This window comes from Macaca mulatta, chromosome 16, assembly GCF_049350105.2.
Source record: "Macaca mulatta isolate MMU2019108-1 chromosome 16, T2T-MMU8v2.0, whole genome shotgun sequence".
NCBI classification, from domain to species: Eukaryota; Metazoa; Chordata; class Mammalia; order Primates; family Cercopithecidae; genus Macaca; species Macaca mulatta.
In genome coordinates, this window is record NC_133421.1 from 77,853,354 (window position 1) to 77,867,551 (window position 14,198).

The window sequence follows — 14,198 nt, forward strand, 5'->3', positions numbered from 1 at the left end:
GAGGCAGGAAGGATCCATCACCTATGCAGTATTCTTCCCCAAAATGCTTAACTTGACTCTCATCATGTGGAAACAGACAAATCCAGATTGTGGAACAATTTACAAGAAAACTGTCTTTGACTCTTAAAAAATGACATGTCATTAAAGATCAAAAAAAGTAGAGTAATGTTTTAGATGAAAGGAAATGAAGACATGACATGCAGTGCCCAATCTTTCATTGGATTCTGTACTGTTCTTTCATCTTTCTGGTATGTTTGAATTTTTTTCAAAATATAAATTTGGGCAAAAGAGATAACCAAGATAATTGATTAATGTATTGTTATGGCTTATTGGGGGCAGTTTCAGAGAAATAAAAACAATCTCTGTAACTGGAATAAATTCTCAAGGTTAATCTTAAGCAGTATAGATAGCATGGTCATTAAGAATACAGATTCCACAGCCAGACTAGGCTTAAATCCCAGCTCTGTGAATAATATGAATTTGGGCAAATTGATTAATCTCTGTTCCTTGGCCTTGTCATTATAATAGTACCTACCTCTAATGGGTTTTGAGGATTAAATGAATCAGTACCTGAAAAATGCCTGGCACACAGTGAGTGCACAACAAATGTTAACTACTATAATTATTACATTACAGAGGTTGTGGGGGGGCCTTTTCTGAGTCCTCCAAAAGGATAACTTTATTAGGGCCACATTAAGATTGTGGAAACAGAGGAGTATTCAATGGATACATGAAGTCTATGAGTTGGGGATACAATGTACAGAGTTTTAGATTAAAACTGCATCCAATAAGTTGGTCTGACACATCTTTCAAACCTATAGAGGAATAATCACAAGTGACTAGTATTCCTTTGGGTCCAATAGAAGCCTCTGATCTTCATATAGATTGAATGTACCCAGAACCATAACCTAGCATTTTACTTATATAGCAACCTTAACTCTTGACACAAAGGTGTTTCTTTTGTTTTGAGGCCGAGTCTCACTCTTACACAGGCTGAGTGCAGTGGTGCAATCTCGGCTCACTGCAGCCTCTGCCTCCTGGGCTCAAGTGATCCTTCCACCTCAGCCTCCTGAGTAGCTAGAACTACAGGTGTGTGCCACCACGCCTGGCTCATTTTTGTATTTTTTGTAGAGATGGAGTTTCACCATGTACTCCAGGCTGGGCTCGAACTCCTGAGCTCAAGCAACCCTCTCTCCTTGGCCTCCCAAAGTGCTAGGATTACAGGCATGAGCCCAAAGTTTTGTTTTTCTTTTCCTGCCCCCAACTTTTGATTTTAAACATTTTCTTTTTTTCCTTTAAGCCTTAGGATGGCTGGGAAGCATTTTCAAATGGTGTAATGAACACCTGTATAACTTTCATCTGGAATCAACAGTAGCTAATACTTTGTCACATTTGCTTTCCATGTGTGTATGTCTATACATTTTCTGGACAAACCATTTGAGAGTCAGTTGCAGACATAATGACCCTTCACCATTAAAGACTTTGGTGTGCAGCCCCCAAGAACCAAGGCATTCTCCTACATAACCAGAATACTATCATCACCCAATGGAACTTAATATTATCATTGTCTACTGTGCAGTCCATATACACATTTTCACAATTGTCCCAATCATAACATGGCTTAAAAAATTCAGAATCCAGTCAAACATCAGTTATTGCATTTAGCGTTCATGATTTTTTTTTTTTTTTTTTTTTTGTAGAAAGACCTTTAATACTTCTGTTTACAAAATTCAGGCATACATTTCAGTTTGCCCTGAACTGTGCCTAAGGCTTTGTGCTCATCTCTGCCAGGGTGTCTGTGCCCCTCATGTGCTGCTGATGAGGATGCAGAGCAGAGTCTGGGGTCCGGAGGCCTCGCAGGGCCTCAGGGGAAGGGGAATGTGAATGTGGCCCAGCCCAGAGGACCCTCCATTTCATCGATTTTGGATTGGGCGACAGAGGAAGCAGATGTCGGGGCTGTGGACCTGCTGGTCTGGGCAGGGGTCTGGGGACCCTGGGGCTGCCTGCCATGGTCTAGAGGAGGAGGCTGGGGCCACTTCCTACAGGTGGCAGCGGCTCAGCAAGGGGAGGCCTGGCCACCAGGGGCTTGAACATTCGCTCACTGGAGACTTTGTTCTTGGCCCTCAGCAGCATGGCTGGGGCTGTGGTCCCGTGTGAGGTGTGCTGGGGGGTGTGTAGGTGGCTGGTGGTGACTGTTTGTGCCAGAGTGACACAGGCTTCCGTGGGCCTGGCTGGGGACAGTTAAAAAGCTGAAAAGGTACTTGGCTTTGTGAGGGCAAGGCTTGGGAGGCGGGGCCCTGCAGGAGACACCCCACAGGGACGCTCGATCCAAGCCTGTTAAGGCCGTGGAACTCGAGGGTAGGCAGTGGGCTGGGCCCCCATGGGGTCAGAACGGAGGTGAGGGCTGCCCTGGAGGAACAATACCCTAGTATTGCTCTACCTTAGTCAGCTGGGCAGCCCAAGTGTGGGACCCTGCTCAGGGAGTACCTCAAGGGCCTGGGCCTGGGTGGCACCGGCAGGCTTGGACACCGCCCTGGCAGCAAGGGCCCCGTGGAAGGCAGGAGACCCGGCAGGGGGTGCCACCCAGTGTGGATGGAGCGGCAGGGGGGGGGCACCGGTAAGTCACTGGGCAGAGGCACGAGCACGTCCATGTAGCTGAGCAGGAAGAAGTCTGACTGGCCATCCAGCACGCCCTCCTACCAGTTCTCGTCAATGTGCTTTAAGTTAGCAATTTTTTCTTTTTCTTTTTTTTTTTTTTTTTTTTTTGAGACGGAGTCTCGCTCTGTCGCCCAGGCTGGAGTGCAGTGGCCGGATCTCAGCTCACTGCAAGCTCCGCCTCCCGGGTTTACGCCATTCTCCTGCCTCAGCCTCCCGAGTAACTGGGACTACAGGCGCCCGCCACCTCGCCCGGCTAGTTTTTTGTATTTTTTTAGTAGAGACGGGGTTTCACCGTGTTAGCCAGGATGGTCTCGATCTCCTGACCTCGTGATCCGCCCGTCTCGGCCTCCCAAAGTGCTGGGATTACAGGCTTGAGCCACCGCGCCCGGCAGCAATTTTTTCTTATATGGCTTGTGCTTTTTTGTTTCTTACCTGAGAAATCTTTAAGAACCTGTTGTTTAATCCAAAGTAGAAAAGATTCACTATGTCTTCTCCCAGAAATTGTGTAGTTACATCATTTAGGTCTCTGATCCATTTTGAGTTAATTTACATATACGGTGTGAGTTTTTTTTTTTTTTAATTTTATTTTTACTTCTTGGAGAAACGAGATCTCATTACGTTGCCCAGGCTGGTTTCAAACTCCTGGCCTCAAGTGATCCCCCTGCCTCATTCTCCCAGAGTGCTGGGATTACAGGCATGAGGCACCATGCCTGCCCTTCTTTGTAGATACAGCTATGGACATATATCTATATCTTCACCAAGTGTGGTGGCGCATGCCTGTAGCCCCAGCACTCTGGGAGAATGAGGCAGGAGGATCGCTTCAACCCAGGAGGTAGAGGTTGCAGTGAGCCAAGATGGCACCACTGCACTCCAGCCTGGGTGACAGAGAAAGACCCTGTCTAAAAAAAAAAAACTTATATATATATGAAAGCAATTTCTTCAGTTACACAGTGATGGGGCCTGTTGTCCCTCCCTCTTTACCTGCATGGTGTAACGTTGTCTGGCTGATGTCTCTGTCTGTAGTCACTCCCTTCCTAAACTATCCTGCACACAGTCATCATATCAACTCCCCAGAAGTGGCCTGCAAAGACCAGCATCTCCTGGGAAATTATTGAAGATGCAAATTCTTGGTCCCACTCTAGACCAATTGAATCAGTAACTACAAGGGCGGAGTCCAGAACTGAGTTCTAAGGCGCCCTCTCAGGGATTGTGATGCAGATCTATCTACAGCACTGCTGCGGTAACACACGGTTCCCCATGATGGCTCCTCAGCTGGGCATTCAAAGCCCAAGAAGATCTGGCTTCAATTTCCTACTCTCTCTCCTTGTACTCTACAGGTACTCGTGGCATTCCTTGAATACCTTCCTGTGTTTTGCCCTTCTCCCATTTTCCTTTTGCAAGCTTAGAATATTTTCCCCAAGATGTCTGTCCGATGTTACACAATGACCCTTCAAAGTCCTATTCAAATGGCATTGTTCTAGTAACATCCTCCTGGGTTCAAATTGAAGTCATTTCCCCCTCTTCTATGCTTCAGAAACAATTTATCCCTCCTAGTTCCCACACTGATTTCTTTTTAATGTAGTTATTTTTCTTTTTTTCTTTTTTTTTTTTTGAGATGGAGTTTCGCTCTGTCGCCCAGGCTGGAGTGCAGTGGCCAGATCTCAGCTCACTGCAAGCTCCGCCTCCTGGGTTCACGCCATTCTCCTGCCTCAGCCTCCCGAGTAGCTGGGACTACAGGCGCCCGCCACCTCGCCCGGCTAATTTTTTGTATTTTTTAGTAGAGATGGGGTTTCACCGTGTTAGCCAGCATGGTCTCGATCTCCTGACCTCGTGATCCGCCCATCTCGGCCTCCCAAAGTGCTGGGATTACAGGCTTGAGCCACCGCGCCCGGCCTAATGTAGTTATTTTTCATCCCATTTTTTCTGAGCATAAACTCCTTGCAAGCATGGACTAGGTCTTGCTCATCTGCATTGCCCACCATATTTAAAACTGACACGTGGAAATAAAGCAAATTCAAATATTTGTAAAATAAATGAATAGCTGGTGGAGTGAGTAGAAGGAACATGACTATTTTAAAGGAATTGTAGTTTTATTACTTCATGGCCTCTGCAGCACTTTGGCATCCACTTGTGGGTCTTTACACCCACTTTCCTTAAGCCTTCTACATTTGAAAGAATCTGTTTGCAAAAGAGCATCACTAATGAGCTTAATAAGGATTAATGACATACACACCTCTATGGACAAAGGATAAGAATCATGCTGTCATAGCAATGAACATAGTATCTTCTTGTCTCTAAACAGATAGAAATACTATGCAGGTATTGTTTTCTTGGTAACAGGGCTGGGGAGATAGTTATTTTGTAATTAGCGGAGAGTTGGGGGCATTTCTGACATGCTTGCTTAGTGTAAACATTTCTAACTCTACCACTTAACCATCATTTTAAACATCTGTTTTAATATAACAATTCCTGAAATGAAATCCTTAATATCAGTCTATTATCTTGGGAGCTTAATATTCTTGATAATATTATTTATATAATTCAGCTGATTTTCAATATTTAAATGTTAATTTAATTCCGATTAAATTACCAAAAAATTCTGGATTAATGATGTTCAAATGAATGTAGGTAGTCTATGTTTTCTTCTCTGTTAGACAACAATCTGAAGTTAACGTTAATTCCTTTCATCCTCCTAAACCAACCTTTTCAAATCCTTTTTTGTGAAGGTCAGACAGTAAATATTTTAAGGCTTTGTGGGCCACATGCGATCTCTCTCGCATATTTCTCTTTCTTTTCTTTTTCTTTCACAGTCCTTTAAAAATGCAAAAAACATTCTTAACTTAATGGGCTATTAAAAAAATAGACCTTAGATAAGATTTGATCTATTGGCTGTAGATTGAATAGAAGAAGATGGTGTGTAAACCCTTGTAAAACAAGGTTCATATGGGTGTCAGTCACTGCTCAGATCTTATTACCATGTGAAATTTTTTCTCTCTGTATAATTTAAAAATTGAAATTGCATAGGAGGTAGCTAATGCTAGAGATGGGCTGAGACCCTATACAAACTTACAGAATTGCAGAATTTTATTGCTCGAAGAAATCTTAGAGATTATCTAATTTGAACCCCTTATTCATTTTACAGATAATAAGACTAAAAACTCATAAATATGATTAACTAACTTACAAATACCAGAGGGATAGCAGGCCTTCAAATGAATCCTTATGTAATTCAGTCAAATAATTTTCATTGAGAATTCTGGAAAATGAAAAAGTTATTTCTAGATTAAAATGCAAACTACAACAATTTGTTACACAGGACTATCTCCTGCATATGGAGGAAAGCTGGATCATGGTCATTTCAAGATGGTGATATCTGCTCTGCTTTCATTAAAACCTTTTCTTACATTTTCCTTTTTGTGTTCATCTCTCTCCACCACACACACACACACACACACACACACACACACACACACACACACACACGCAAGCAGGCACACACAAGCACACCGCTACCCACTCTTCACACCAAATTGTAAATTTCATGCCTCCTCTCTAGATCACAGAATACCTTTCAGAATCCAACTCTGGGTGGCACCAAGATCATCAGAACCTCCATTTCCTCCTCTGTTTTCCCAAATCTTTTCTTTTTTCTTTTCTTTTTTTTTTTTGAGACGGGGTCTCGCTCTGTCACCCAGTCTGGAGTGCGGTGGCGCGATCTCGTCTCATTGCAAGCTCCACCTCCCGGATTCACGCCATTCTACTGCCTCAGCCTCCCGAGCAGCTGGGACTACAGGCGTCCGCCACCACGCCCGGCTAATTTTTTGTGTGTGTGTGTTTTTAGTAGAGACGGGCTTTCCCCATGTTGGCCAGTGATCCCCATGTTGGCCTCGTGATCCACCCGCCTTGGCCTCTCAAAGTGCTGAGATTACAGGCGTGAGCCACCGCGCCCCGCCATAAATTTTCCCAAATCTTATTATGAAAGCTTCACATGGAACCATGTCAGGGCTGCAAGTGAAGCCATTCAACTTTTTCCCCCATTAAAGAAATTTGACAACTACAATCTGCGTAAAGTGCACATAACATAAATGTTGTTTATATTTAATTTAATTTCTGAGACAGGGTCTCACTCTGTTGCCCACATTGGTCTCAAGCTCCTGGGCTCAAGTGATCCTTCTGTCTCAGCCTCCCAAAGTGTTGCGATTGCAGACATGAGCTACCTCACCTGGCCAAATATTCAGTTTAATAATTATAAAGCAGATACCCATATAACAGCATTACAAAAGATCATTGTTAGCATTCCAGAAGCCCTAGTGTGCCCCTTTCCAATCATATCCCTCTCTCTAACCCTAGTAGGTAACCACTCTCCTAACTTTTGTAATAATTTTCTTGCTTTTAAAATGTAGTTCTGGCCTGGTGTGGTGGCTCATGCCTGTAATCCCAGCACTCTGGAAAGCCAAGGCGCGTGAATCACCTGAGGTCATGAGTTCGAGGCCAGCCTGGACAACATGGTGAAATGCTGTCTCTACTAAAAATATAAAAATTAGCTGGGCATGGTGGCGGGCACCCGTAATTCTAGCTACCTGGGAGACTGAGGCAGGAGAATCCCTTGAACCCGGGAGGTGGAGCTTGTAGTGAGCCAAGATTGCACCATTGCACTCCAACCTGGGTGACAAGAACAAAATTCTGTCCCCAAAAATAAAGTGATTCTCCTTTCTCAACTTCCCAAGTAGATGGGATTATAGGCACCCACCACCAGGCCTGACTAATTTTTGTATTTTCAGTAGAGGCGGGGTTTTGCCATATTGGACAGGCTGGTCTCAAACTCCTGACCTCAGGTGATCCACCTTCCTTGGCCTCCCAAGGTGCTGGGATTACAGTTGTGAGCCACTGCACCTAGCAAGTGTTTTATTTTTAATTTAGAATTCATGTATGACTTGTCTATATAAGTTGAACTAATGATGTGACACATAAACTGTTGTGGAAAATGTTACTTAGAATGTAAACATGTTTTCCAAAATCATTTATATGTCTAAACTAATTTCCTCTATAAATCAGTAAGAAAATGATAAAACAATTCAAATGGAAAATGAACAAAGGACAGAAAACTCAGAGAAGAAACACAAATGTTCAATAAACATATCTGATAATTCATGAGTTATCAAAACAATTCAAATTTGGATGGAATCCCTTTTATTCATCCATAACTTCAACAAAAAGTTGGAGAATACCCAGCGGTGAAAGGTGTGGGGAAATGAATGCTGTCATATTTTGCTGCCAATAGAGTAAGTTGGCATAACATTTTTGAGGGCAATTAAAATTTTATATCTACATAGTCTTCACCCCAACAATTCCATTTCTAGATATCTACTCTACAGAAATACTTGCCCATGTTCACAAAGAAGCATGTACAGGGATTTCATTGCAGCAATGCATGTAACAAGAAAACTAAGTATAATCTAAACATTCATCAATGGGGGAATTATTAAATAAACTATGATGCATCCAGACTATGGATGATGCGGGAGTTTAAATGAATGGGGTGACCCTCTAAGTACTGAGAAGGAAAGAAATCATGAAGTGAAAGAATATATCATATGATAAGTGATACACTTATGATATCATATAAGTGATATACTTATCGTATGATATCATATAGGTGATACACTATCAAATGATATCATATAAATGATACCATGAAGTAAAAGAATCAAGTTGCAAGATGTTACCACTTATGTAAAGAAAAAAGATTTTAAAAACCACACAACGAATCTATTTTGCTTTATGTAAATATGAATGTAGGCAAATGGGAAAAGTCTGGAAGCATGTACACTAAATGCAGAGTAACATTACCTTAGGGATGAGGGAGTAGGGCACAAGGAGGGTTTTTGTTATACCTGTTATTGCATTTTTATACATTAAAAATAGAATCATGGGCTGGGGGTGGTGGCTCATGCCTGTAATATGAGCACTTTAGGAGGCCAAGGTGGGAGGATCACTTGAGCCCAGGAGTTCAAGACCAGCCTAAGCAGCATAGGAAGACCCTGTTGTCTCTACAAAAAATACAAAATTAGGTGGGCGTAGTGGCTTGCACCTGTGGTCCCAGCTACTTGGGAGGCTGAGGTGGGAGGATCGCTTGTGCCTGGGAGGTGAAGGCTGCAGTGAGCTGTGATTGTGGCACCACACTCCAGCCTGGGGTACAAAGTAAGATCCTGTCTCTTAAAAAAAAAAGAAAAAAGAGGAAAAAAAGGAATATAACCATGTATTATTTCTATGATAAAAATAAATTTAAATTGCCTCTTATTTTAAAGAGAGTCTACAAAATTTAATTTTAAAATAACCATAGGATTGCAGTCAACAGGGGAAATATCTTTTTTCAAAGGTACTGACCTCAAAATTCTGGACCAAGAAGGCTCTTACAATGCAGTTAGTTTTTTGTCATATTTGGAGAGAATATACTCACAGTTTCCACTGTATGCTTTCCATCCATTTCCATCAATGTAAGAAATATACTTTCCTTGGAAATTTCTGTGAAGAAACACAGTTTATATCCTTGAATAGGTAGGAAAAGAATGGACAGGAGAAGTAAAAGAATCATGGCAACCTTGTCGGGGATATTCGGTTACAGAAAATAACACCTGCTTTCTCATTTCCGGAGCTATCAGCTTCCCAGTTTGCACAATTCATTAAGAAACAATGCGGGGCCACCGGCACAAATGATGAGGCATCTCCCAGAAGCTTAACTTCCTATCTGTCCCATCTCTTGGACAGACATTCCAGTTAATTACTTTGAATGTTAAGTATTTTATCCAAAAGCACTTATATGTCTAAACAAACTCCTACAAATCAACACAAAAATGGTAAATAATTCAACAGAAAAATGGGCAAAAGCTTATCATTATCAATAAATAAGCAGAAAGAAACCCTGTGCCAGGTAGCACCAAAGCTTTGCCCTCTGCTGAAACATCCTAGGCTTTTTCTTTTTTTTTTTTTTTTTTGAGACGGAGTCTCACGCTGTTGCCCAGGCTGGAGTGCAGTGGCGCGATCTCGGCTCACTGCAAGCTCCGCCTCCCGGGTTCCCGCCATTCTCCTGCCTCAGCCTCCTGAGTAGCTGGGACTACAGGCGCCCGCCACCGCGCCCGGCTAATTTTTTGTATTTTTAGTAGAGACGGGGCTTCACTGTGGTCTCGATCTCCTGACCTTGTGATCCGCCCGCCTCGGCCTCCCAAAGTGCTGGGATTACAGGCTTGAGCCACCGCGCCCGGCCGATCCTAGGCTTTTTCTTTCCACTCTTATTACAACCGACCTCATTTGGCCCCTTCACACTTTACTCCTACGTTTTGCGAGACCTTTCTATTTTGTCTCCCTGAAATAAGCTTTTCCTTTTGGGCACTCTACATATGGATTCTAAAATAATCCTTTGCATGTCTACACTTGAACATAAAGCAAAAAACAAAATGAAATAAAATAATCCTCCTGTTTTAATCATTCATCTCTCTTGCTTGGAAACTTTCCATGGCTTTCCATACCTCACTGTGTAACTTTCAAACTCCTGTAGCTGATAGTCAAGGTTTTACATAATCATATCTTCACTGCTCCCTCACCTAATTCTTTGCAGCCAAATTGGTCTACTAAATTCCAACCATAGCTGTAGCCATGCCTTTCCTTTTCCTAGACTGTACTCCCATTTTTTTTTCTATTTAACAAATTATAGCTACTCTTTAAGACTCAAGTAAAGTTTTAGCTTATCCACGTAGCTTTCCCTGATCTGTACACCTCAAGAATCACTGATTCTGATAAATTATAGCACTGATGGTCTGCATTATCTTTTAGTAATTAATTATATATATACCTCCATTTTTATGCCTATTCTCTTTCTTCCCTCCTATCATTTTCATGTTCTGGAGACAGTAGCGTACTTGGCCCTGGGTTTGACACAAAATGAGTGCTACATATAGAAAGCCAGGGACAAAGATGAGTTGTGGACATAACTAAAGGACTGAGTAATCATGTTAACAGCCAACACTCCTACATATGCTAGGCACTGATGAAATGTTTCATATATTCACTCACCTAAATTTCACAGCAATCCTATGAAATGGGAACTAGCATAACCCCCAGTTGAAAGGTGAGGAAATTGAGTCACAGAGCGGAATAACTTGCTCTGGGTCACCAAGCTAATAAACAGCCCTGGGTTCAAACCCAGGCAGCCTGGCTCTGGAATCAACTCTTAACCACTTAGAGCCTCATCACTGAGATCGGGAGAGGGACAGGCTGCTGTAAAGAGGGTGAAGCGAAAATGGGAGGAGAGCAGTGGTTAAGCAATGATGTGATGGGGCTAAATAAAAATGGATGAGAAAATGAGTAAAAGACTGGAGTAAGAGTAAAAGTCTGGAGTAAAAGTAAAAGACTGGAGAAGGGGCCTAACAGTAAAGGAGAATAAAGAGAAGGGAGAGTTGACAAGCAAAGGTGAAAGCAGAAAGTCAGTTGCCCGTATGGCTTGGGGAGATAAAGAAGGCCCAGGAAGGCCTCCAGGAAAAGGCTGCCATGTCAGGCAGGACACAGAGGACAATCGAGGAAAGGTGATTCTTACAAGATGGTGAAGGTGCCATTGTAGGTGTTGGGCTCTGGCACAGGCACTTGGTGGAGCCTCTGCTTTGGGCTGAGATTAATACATGACAGTGTCTCATCTCCGCAGGTACAGAGCTCACATATGTTGGTGCTTGCGGAGGCCTTCTGTTCCTCTCGTGCAGTTAAAGCCTTATTTTGGGTGTAACTTTCAGACTGCACCAGTGAATCCTGAGTAGGTTCTAGTTCAGTAGGTGAACCTGTGACTTCAGTCAGGCTTCGATGCAGAGTCTGAACCTGGTCTGGACGAGGAGCTGTAGTCTCCTCCAGGGCTATAGAATGTCCAATCTCTGTAGAAGGTTCTGGAGTGATGGCAAGTCCCAGGTCTGGAGGCTGAGTTGAGGTCTCCTCCGTGGTTGGAGACTGTTTAACCTCTATAGGAAGTTCTGTAGTTATGGTAAGCTTCAGGGCCAGAGGTTGAACTGTGACTTGAGTCAGGTTTGAATGCTGAGCCTGACCCTTGTCGGAAGGTGGAAGTGTCACCTCAGGGTGTTTTGGAGGAGGAGCGGTAGTCAGGGCTGTAGAAGGTTCAACCTCTGTCGTGGATTCTGGAGTGATGGTAAACCCTAGGTCCAAAGGTTGAACTGTGGCTTGAGTCAGGTGTGAATGCTGAGTCTGAACCTGGTCTGGATGTGGAAGTGTCACCTGATGGTGCTTTGGAGGAACTAGAGTCTGCTTCAGGGGTGTAGAATGTTCAGCCTCCGTAGTGGGTTCTGGAGTGATGGTAAGTCCCAGGTCCAAAGGTTGAACTGTGACACTGGGCAATGTTGAATGCTGAGCTTGATCCTGACCTGGTGTTGGGACTGTCACCTCATAATGAGCTGGAGGTTGAGCTGCAACCTCCTTAGGTGGCTCTGGAAGCAGAGCTGGGACCATCTGCTGGCTTGAAGGTTCTACCTCCTTAGGGGGGCTCTGGAGCCTGAACTGTGACCTCCTGCTGGGTTGGAGAAGGTTCTGCCTCCTCAGGGGGCTCTGGAATCTGAGGTGGAACCTCCTGCTGAGTTAGAGATGGTTCCACCTCCTGAGGGAACACTGGAGGCAAAGATGGGGTCATCTGCTGGGTCAGAGAGGGTTCTATCACCATGGGGGGGTCTGAAGACTGAGCAGGGACTGCCTGCTGGACTGGAGAGGATTCTACCTCTTTAGTTGGCTCTAAAAACCGAGTTGGGGCCTGCTGTAGGACTGGAGATGGTTCGACCTTCTCAGGTGGCTCTGATGGCTGAGCTGGTATTTGCAGTGGAGGGCTGACCTCTTCAGTGGACTTTGGAGGATGACCTGAGGCTTCCTGCTGGGTTGCAGATGGTTCAACCTCCTTAGGGGGCTCTGGTGGCTCAGCTGGGAACTCTTGCTGGACTGGAGAAGGTTCTGCCTTCCTGGGGGGATCTGGAATCTTAGCTGTGGCCTCTTGCTGGACTGGAGATTCAATCTTTTCAGGAGAATGCAGAGGTGGGGAAGGGAGATCAGGCTGGGCTAGAGAAAAGTCAGCCTGCTCAGTGGGAATAGGAGGGTTGTCCTGCTGGGCTGGAGAAGATTCAATCTCCCCAGAAGACTCAGAAGGCTGAGCTGGCTGCTCTTGCTCACCGGGGGAAAGTTCAGCTCCACATGAAGAACGGGAGGCACAGTTGGGAACCCCTGTTGGGTTGCAGAAGGTTCCACCTCCTCTGAAGGCTGAATTGGGGCCTAAGATTCTGTCTCGTTGGTAGGCTCTGAAGTTATGGTAACCTCCACATCTGCAGGTTTAACTGTAATGTTGGGCAAGTTATAATGAGCTTGATCCTCACCTGGAGGTTGAACTGTCACCTCATGATTCGGTGGAGTTTGAGCTAGACTCTCCATAGAAGCCTCTGGAGGCAGCCCTGGAGGCTCATCTGAGTTCACCGGAGTTCTGGAGGCAGGCTGCTGGGATACAGTATATCCATACTTGAATATTCATCCTGCAAAGTTTGTTTCTGACTTTGAGGTTTGGATAATTGGTTAGCAAGGCTCCAGTGCTGAGCTAGATCTTTCTTCAGGTTCTTGGGCGAAACAATAAATTTGGTTGGTTTTGAAACCTTACTGTCTAGTGGAACAAGTATTTCATCTGCCTGATGACCTGCAGCCCGATCTAGATCTGCTGTTTGAACCTTACTTTTGAGGTGAGGAGGCTGAACTGGGTCTAGTTCTGATCCCCATCCAGCACTGGAACCACCTCTGGGAGCCTTGCTTGCGGAGTCGGCTTGTCATTTAGATCCTGGTGGGCAGCCGAGAACTGCTCTGGCCCCGGGGGCAGCTTTCCAGCTGAATCTGTGTCCAGGAATGGAACCAAATTTTTCAGTCCGTTCCTGGGGCAGGACTCACATCTGGGAGGAAGCAGAGGACCCCAGGTAATCAAAGCCCTCCGGGTCTGCCAGGGGAGTAAGCGCATGGGGAGATTCCCATGCGAGATCAGATGAGCAGGAAGACCAGGGCTCAGTCGGCCCCAGGGGTTACAGGTTAGCTGGAGCGATTGGGTCCTTGACCCACTCCAGAGGCTGAACTTCCTGGACTAGAAGCCACAAGAGTTGCCACGTGAGGAGGGGCTGTGGGCCCCAGAGACGCAGCCGGGACATGACAGGCGCTGGCGCCTCGCACTGAGCGTGAGCCATTCTGGCAGCCCGGAGAGGCTCGTGCCCCTGATAAGAGTGCGCCCAGCCCAGTCTTTATGACATCTTTATGCCACCTTTATTAGGCTCGGGTCCAGATCTGCTCCGTGTCACCGTGGCAATCTTATGTCACAGTCCCGCCCAAGCCCTCCTTCCCCCACACCCTCGCTGGAACACCCCTCCTCTCCCCTCCCCTTAGCGAGGAAGGAGTTGGGCCTCAGACCCGCGTAGTCCCAGGACTCCAGCGGTCTGTTGTGGTACGGTCACCACAACAACAAGGAAGTCACCGTGGGA

General features: G+C 44.9%; 2 pseudogenes; both read right to left on the minus strand.

Annotated features, from left to right (window-relative positions):
* Nucleotides 1–11,244: 11,244 nt before the first annotated feature.
* Nucleotides 11,245–12,159, minus strand: LOC106992370 (leucine-rich repeat-containing protein 37A3 pseudogene; annotated as a pseudogene).
* Nucleotides 12,160–12,184: 25 nt separating this feature from the next.
* Nucleotides 12,185–13,943, minus strand: LOC106994107 (leucine-rich repeat-containing protein 37B pseudogene; annotated as a pseudogene).
* Nucleotides 13,944–14,198: the final 255 nt, after the last annotated feature.